Below are 7,714 nucleotides of genomic sequence, written 5' to 3'. Positions count from 1 at the left end.
GGTTGTGGTTTAACTGGTACCTTTACAGTGGTAGGTTCTTCGGTTTCTATTTCGGTATCTAGTTCGATATCCGGTGTAGTATCGATGGGGTAACTATTGGCATAGTTACTTTGTTATCAATCACTCTTCCAGAACGGAGAGTGGTGATGACATTTAGCTCACCTACGGTTGTAGTTTCCGTACTAGTATTACCGTTTACTTCAAAGGGTGTGTTTGTTGTTCTAGGGTTGGGTATCGCTTGGCCTGGAAACATGCCTTTTGGTTGGGCTTTCTCTTGGGCTAACTGTTGGTTTAAATTATTAACGGTTTGTAGAATGTGTTGGTTAGATTGAGCCATGGTTTGGAAAAGTTGTTGGCTCACTTGTATGAAGGTGTCAAGTCGATCCGGTTGTGTGGGTGTAGTAGTCACGGGTGGTGTGTATGGAACTAACTATCTCGTTGATTATTTATGGGCGGATTGTGATAGTTATTATTTACCTAACGATACCTCTATTAGCATTATAATTATTATAACTACATTGACCTTTTGCTTGACCTTGTCGAGGTTGCGCTTTGGTTGTTATAATTATTATAATTCTGTGACTCGCCCTTGTTGTGGTGGAGCTTGGTTATAACTATGCGTTGGCCTAACATATTGACTATTGTACCCTGTAGGTGTGACTTGTTGGTTATTTCTCCAACCGAAGTTGGGATTTTGTCTCCAAGGGGTGTTAGGTTCACTATTAATGGAACAAGAATGTTCATAGGCTATCTGACAGTGGGAGTCGAAATGCTCAGGACTCCAACAGAAACTACATGGATTTGAATTTACATTCATGACGGGGATAGGCTTTTGTTGAATAGAAATAGCCTCTACTTTTTTAGTTAGAGATTCGATTAAATTTTTAAGTTCTGGATCGGGTTTCATCTCAAACATACCGGCGGCCTTAACTGTTGAAGAGGAACCAGCAGAGCGGGGGATATCATCACTCCCCTCCCAATTGTTATTGTGTTTAGTTTGTTCTTCTAAAAATTTGTAAGCCTCTGAGGCTCCTTTACTTAGGAAACTACCCCCATTCATTATGTCAAGGACTTCTTTATGGTGATGTTGAAGTCTTTTAAAAAAGGCACGAACTAACGTGTCTTTTGCTAGGTTATGGTGTGGACACTCTATTAGCAGATCGGTGAAACGATTCCAAGCCTCAGAAAATGATTCATGAGGGTTCTGTCGGAAGAAATGAATCTTGGAAAGCATTTCATCCGTCTTTAGGGGTGGGTAAAAATGTTCCATAAATAGCTGAACAAGTTTAGCCCATGAGTCCACAGAATTAGGCTTTGGGCGTTAACCAAGGCAGCCTTTATCGACCTAAGGTGAAAAGGAATACCCTCAATTTAATTTGTTCCGCACCAACCGTAGGGATGGTGGAATGTTGTAAGGACTTGTTCAATCCTACGACGTAATGTGATAAGGTTTTCATGGTCTAAACCATGAAAAGCGGGTAACAAATTAAATATATTTGGGGGATCGGAAATCCCCAATCGGTCTGCTAGAACGATGCAAGATTTAGGGCTATCGCTCAAGGCTTTATAAAAGTCAGAGAGACGAGTCTCTCTTTCTTCAGCCATAATATCAGGTGGTGTGTGTGAAATAGTAGCTAGAGGTGTAGTAGGTGGGAAACTAGATAGACTTGTTTGTTGACGTTGCCGTGTAATTACGTTAGTTGTTTTTCTTCGACCAGACCTTAATATCATGCAAGACTAAGTCGAACTTAACTAAACATGCAACACTCCAAACAATTCTGATATACTAGTAGAAACCTCTAACTGGAGATGCGAGGTGTGGAAGAAAGGAATACCTGATTGGGTCCTTGCTTCGCTTATGAATAGCGTCTTGTTTACGCGTGTTCAGTGTAAATAAAAAGTTAAAACACTGAAAAACTTGAAAAATCGAAATTCGAAACAAACCTGCAGAAATCCGGAAAATTTTGCTTAGGGTGCGGTCGCGCTCCTTGTCTAGTAAGTGAGCACGGGTCGCGCTTGGTATGAAGGCGGGTCGCGCTCGTGGTCCAGTAACTATAGGGCGGGTCGTGCTCAAGGAAGGCGCGGGCGCACTCGTGTTCCAGGCTATAGGCAGCGCTCTCTTATAAGCGCCGGGTCGCTCGATGTATATTTTTGGAACTTTTTCAACGCCAAAAATGGACAACCACAGTATGAATCAAACAAGGGTGGGTGGGTTTAATGGGACTTAAAAATGACTAATTCTACTATGAAAACAATGCTAAAGTGCAACTAAGATGGCAACGGCGCCATTTGATAAACATAAAAATGATTAGCTTACCTACGAAATGAACGATGAAACTCAAAACGTAAGTAAACTAAAACTATCAAATTCTATCAAATTCTATCAAACTAAAACTAAAACATGAGTCTATATTTATCAAAGTTTCTACTCTCAATTCTATCAAAATAGCGTGGAGTAACAAATTTGTTCCACTCCTAGTTCTCTAGCATGGAATGATTTCATAGTTAACTAATCGGTCTTAAGTCTAATGAGAGTTTTACGAGGGGGAATTATACTACGATGCAATATGAAATTGATTATTTGAATTTAAACTACGAATGCTATGGAAATATGATTGTTTTGAATCTAGATAAAGGATTAGAGGGGAATTGAATCCACCTCGAATCCAACTTGATAACCTAGTAGGTTCTTGTATCTCGATTCTTACGTTCTTACGGCAAGAATTTCGAGTTCTAATCCCTAGTGTTCATGGCATTTCTACCAAATACTAACTAGCATGTGAGGTCGTCCACCCATTCTCATGGCGAATCACGACCTTCTAGAGTTGAATAGATTATATAATGCTTCTACACTATACCACTAAGTTTTCATCAAAGCTTCATCAACCCCTCTAATGGAGGTTTTAGCCTTGAATCATTCCGCAATCATTTCCATATGAATCTAAACTAAACATAATATCAAGATTCGAAATTTACTAATCTAAATTAAACAATAATTAAATTCTAATTAACAACTAAGAAATGGTAACCAACAATAATTAAAACTAGATCTAATAGATTGAAATAACAAAAATCGAAATGACAAGAATAATAACTATTTTATTTATCTAATGGATGATATTCAATGATTCAAGAAATTAATCTAAAATAAGAAATGAAATTCTAAAACTAAGTTCTAAAACTCATTAATGGAGGCTAACTAATCTAATTCTAATCTAGGTCTAACTATCTACCATTAACAAAGAGTGAAGCTTTGGTTTTTATACTCTCAGATCCAAAAATCGTGCATGGGCTTGGAGCCATGTTTTGGGCCAGAGAATCGGGCCCAAAACCAATCTTTCAATCGAAAAGGCCTCTTCAGCTGCAGTTCGCTTCAACAGACTTTTCGTCCACTTCTACTCCTCTGATTGGGTCAAGGCTTGGACCATTGGAAAGCTCTTTCCGAGCTGGTCGTTTTGACATAAGGTAGGCCCAATTCGAGGTCTGAGTCCAAAGATATGGTCTCCGGAATTTCTATTGACTTTGTGCACTGTTTCTGCCTGCGTGGACTTTGACTTTTCAGCTTTGACCGGGCTTTAGAAAGGCTTTGTCTTCTTGAATCTTGGCCTTTAATCACGGAACTCCTTAGTAACCGACCTTTGCTCCTTTATCTCGCTAAAGTGGTACATTTCTGCACATAATGAACTTTGAAGCCTGAAATGCATAAAAACACGTAATCAGTGTTAACTCTTAATTATTACTCACATAATTGGTCTAAAAGTATGACTGTTACAGGGTTAAAACTACAGTTTTGGGCTCTTATCACAGATGCATCCGTCTTTTCTTCTATTTAGATTACTGATTATCTTATATAGTTATATGACAATGATGACCATCAAACAAAAGGCATCATGTAATTCACTTCCTACTGAGTTATATGAATGAAAGATGTTAGTGACGTCTCCTTTTTATTTTGTTAAGTTGTTAAAATGCAATAGTTTCTCATATTAATTATTATTTTTCTTTTCACCAGTAGAAGATCCCAATTATATATAAGATGGTTAAGTTTCTAGCAAAATAGCTTAGCAATGATTAGACACAGAAAAAGACACTCCATGCATGTGACATCAAAGGAGACTAATTTTTCGAATATTGGAACATCCAACACTAATGGCCTAGGGTTGGTCACTCGAGATTATGCAGGCATCACAATATCAAACCTTCAAACTGTTGACTATTGGTAGGGATTATTTTTTGTGTTATAACTTATAACGTTAAAGCATTAAAAAAACACATGTTATGTGTGTATATGTTTCTTTTCATTGTTGTAGTGTTGTTATGATAAGAGCCCAAAATTGTAGTTTTAACCCATTAACAATAATACTTTTAGACCAATTATGTGAGTAATAAATAAGAGTTAATGTTGATTACGTACTTTTATATATTTCAGGCATTGAAGTCAATTATATGCAGAAATGTACCACTTTGGCGAGATAAAGGAGAAAGGGTTGGTTGCTAAGAAGTTCTGTGAATAAAGGCCAAGATTCAAGGAGAAAAAGCCTTTGTAAAGCCCGGTCAAAAGTTGAAAAGTCAAAGTCAACGCGGGCAGAAACAGCACACAAAAGTCAGCAGAACTTTCGAAGATAGTATCTTTGGACTTAGGCCTTGGAATTGGGCCTACCTTATGTCAAAACGACCGGCTCAGAATGAGCTTTCTAATGGTCTAAGGCTTGACCCAATAAGAGGAGTAGAAGTGGATGAAAAGTCTGTTGAAGTCAAATCCAGCTGAAAAGGGCTTTGTGGACTGAAGAAATTGGGCTTTGGCCTCGATTTTTCGGCCCAAAACATGGCTCCTCAGCCCATGCACGAAAATGCGGATCTGGTCTCCTCCATTTCAACACACAAGACTTAGCTCTTAATATATAATTAGGTTAGGTAGCAAGTAACCATTAGAGATAATTTTAGATCTAGTTTTTACATTAAATTAATTAGTTTTCTATTATCTTGTTTTAATTTAGATTATTGAATGATTGTTAATTCTTATTTAGATTAATAAAAATAGTTAGTTCTTCATAATTTCAGTTTTTGTTATTTAAAATTACTTAGATCTAATTTCGATTCTTAGTTATTAATCATTTCTTAGTTGTTAAGTTAGATTTGAATTATTGATTAATTTAATTTAGTAAAGTTAGAACCTTTATATGATGTCTTGTTTGAATTCCATGAGAAATGATAGTTTAATGAATCAAAGCTAAACCTCCATTAGAGGGGTTTGATGAAGCCTTGATGAAAACTTGATTGTGTAGTGTAGAATTGTTGTAAGAGTCTATTCCACTCTAGAAGGTAGTTGATTCGCCATGAGAATGGGTAGAACTTCCTCACATACTAGTCATTAGTTGGTAGAGATTGCCATGAATGATTAGGGATTAGAACAACCAATTCTTATCGTAAGAATGTAAAAATTTGATTACAACAATCTATGCTAGTTTATTAAGTTGGATTCAAGCCCCCCTAATTCGTTATCTAGATTCAAACCTTAGTATTTTCGTCATTTCGTTATTCGTATCTTGTTAGTTCAATTTACATCGTAGTATAAAATTCCCTTCGTAAAACTCTCATTGACTTTGGATAGACCGATAGTCGTAGAAAACATTCAATACTAATGAACTAGGAGTGGAACGAATCTTTTACTCCACTCTATTTCGATAGAATCGAGAGTAGAAATCTTTGATAAACCCTAAGTAGAAAATAGTTTAGTTTTACTTGCGTTGAGTTTTCGTAACTTATTTGTATGTAAACTATTCATTTTACAGTTATCAAATGGCGTCGCTGCCATTTTAGTTCCCTTTAGTATTGTTTTCTTTAGAATTGTTAGTCTTCTAAAGTCCCGTAACCCACCCACCCTTGTTTGATTCTAACTGTGGTTGTCCGTTTCAGCACTGAAATTTTGCTCGCAGAATTACACGGAAGCGACCAGCGCTAAAGCAAATTTGAGCCACCCGCCCAAATGCCTAGAACTCCAGTTTTTACCTGAGCGCGACCCATGCCTTGCCAAGGCAAAACTTGAGCTGCCCCCGTGCTGAAGCGCCTGGAGATCCAGTTTGACTTGAGCACGACCCGCGCCCTACCTAGGCCTATTCTGAGCACGACCCGCGCCATCTGCTGAAACTGCCCGATTTCCACAAGTTTGTTTCAAACTTCCATTTCTTCAAGGTTTTCAGTGTTCTAACTTGTTATATACACTGAGCACGCGTATACAAGACGATATTCATAAGCGAAGTAAGAAGGCATTCAGGTACTTCTTTCTTCAACACCTCGCATCTCCTGTTAGAGGTTCATACTAGCATATCAGGATTGTTTGGAGTGTTGTCATGTTTAGTTAAGATTGGTCTTAGCCTTGCATGAGATTAAAGGTCGGTAGAAGAAAAACACCTAATGTAATCAACCGGCAACGTTAACAAACACGCCTTTCTAGTATACCACTCAGTACACCTCTAGCTAATATACCACACACCACACCTGAAATAATGGCTGAAGAAAGAGAGTCTCCTCTCTCTGACTCTTACAAAGCCTTTAACGATATTCCTAAATCTTGCATCGTTCTATCAGACCCAAGTGGGGGATTTTCGAATCTCCCAAAATATATTTAATTTGTTACCCGTTTTTCATGGGTTAGACCATGAAAAGCCTTATCAGCACATGCGTAGGATTGACCAAGTCCTTACTACATTCCACCATCTTACGGTTAATGCTGAACAAATTAAACTGAGGGTATTTCCTTTCACTTTAGCCGACAAGGTGGCGTCTTGGTTAACTGCCCAAACGCTTAATTCTGTGGACTCGTGGGCCAAACTTGTTCAACTATTTATGGAACATTTTTACCCACCATTGAAGACCGATGAAATGCATTCCAAGATTCATTTCTTTCAACAGAATCCTCATGAATCATTTTCAGAAGCTTGGAATCGTTTCACCGATCTTCTTATAGAGTGTCCACACCATAACCTCGCGAAAGACACGTTAGTGCTTGCCTTTTTCAAGGGACTGTTACACCACCACAAAGAGGTGCTTGACATAATGAATGGGGGTAGTTTCCTCAGTAAGGGAGCCTCATAGGCTTATAAATTTTTAGAAGATCAAACAAAGCGTAATAATAACTTGGGGGGGGGGGGGGGGTAATGACGATATCTCCCATTACGCTAGTTCTTCTATACTAGTTAAGGCCGCCGGTATGTTTGAGATGAAACCCGATCCTGAACTTAAAAATTTAAAAGAATCTCTCACTAAAAAGGTAGAGGCTATATTTGTTCAACAAAAGCCTATTCCCGTCATGAATGTCAACACCAATCCATGTAATTTCTGTTTGAGTCCAAAGCATCCCGACTCCTATTGTCCTTTCGCTTATTAACAACAAACATCATAACAAGATAATGTTTGCTCGATTAATATTTATCCTATTCCTAACGCCCCTTGGAGACAACATCCCAACTTCAGTTGAAGAAATAATCAACAAGTAACACCCCTAGGGTTTAATAATCAAAATGTTAGGCCAGCAAACAATTATAACTAAGCTCCACCACGACAAGGTCAAGGACAAGGTCAGGGTAATTATAATAATTATAACAACCAAGCTCCACCACGACAAGGACAAGGTCAGGGTAATTGTAATGGTAATAGAGGTATCGTTCCGGCAAATAATAACTATCAAAATTCATCCATTAATAATCAGCGTGAC

At 38.0% G+C, this 7,714-nt stretch overlaps 1 non-coding gene across 1 annotated transcript; it reads right to left on the bottom strand.

Moving 5' to 3' along the window:
* Positions 1-6,880: 6,880 nt before the first annotated feature.
* On the bottom strand, positions 6,881-6,986 carry LOC147505357 (small nucleolar RNA R71). Its single transcript, XR_015194041.1, has one exon. It is a non-coding gene; the product is annotated as a small nucleolar RNA R71 (small nucleolar RNA).
* Positions 6,987-7,714: the final 728 nt, after the last annotated feature.

The sequence above is a fragment of the Coptis chinensis genome, chromosome 4 (assembly GCF_015680905.1).
Source record: "Coptis chinensis isolate HL-2020 chromosome 4, ASM1568090v1, whole genome shotgun sequence".
NCBI classification, from domain to species: domain Eukaryota; kingdom Viridiplantae; phylum Streptophyta; class Magnoliopsida; order Ranunculales; family Ranunculaceae; genus Coptis; species Coptis chinensis.
The sequence above is the reverse complement of the archived record's forward strand: the minus strand, read 5'-3'. Positions and strand labels throughout refer to the sequence as shown.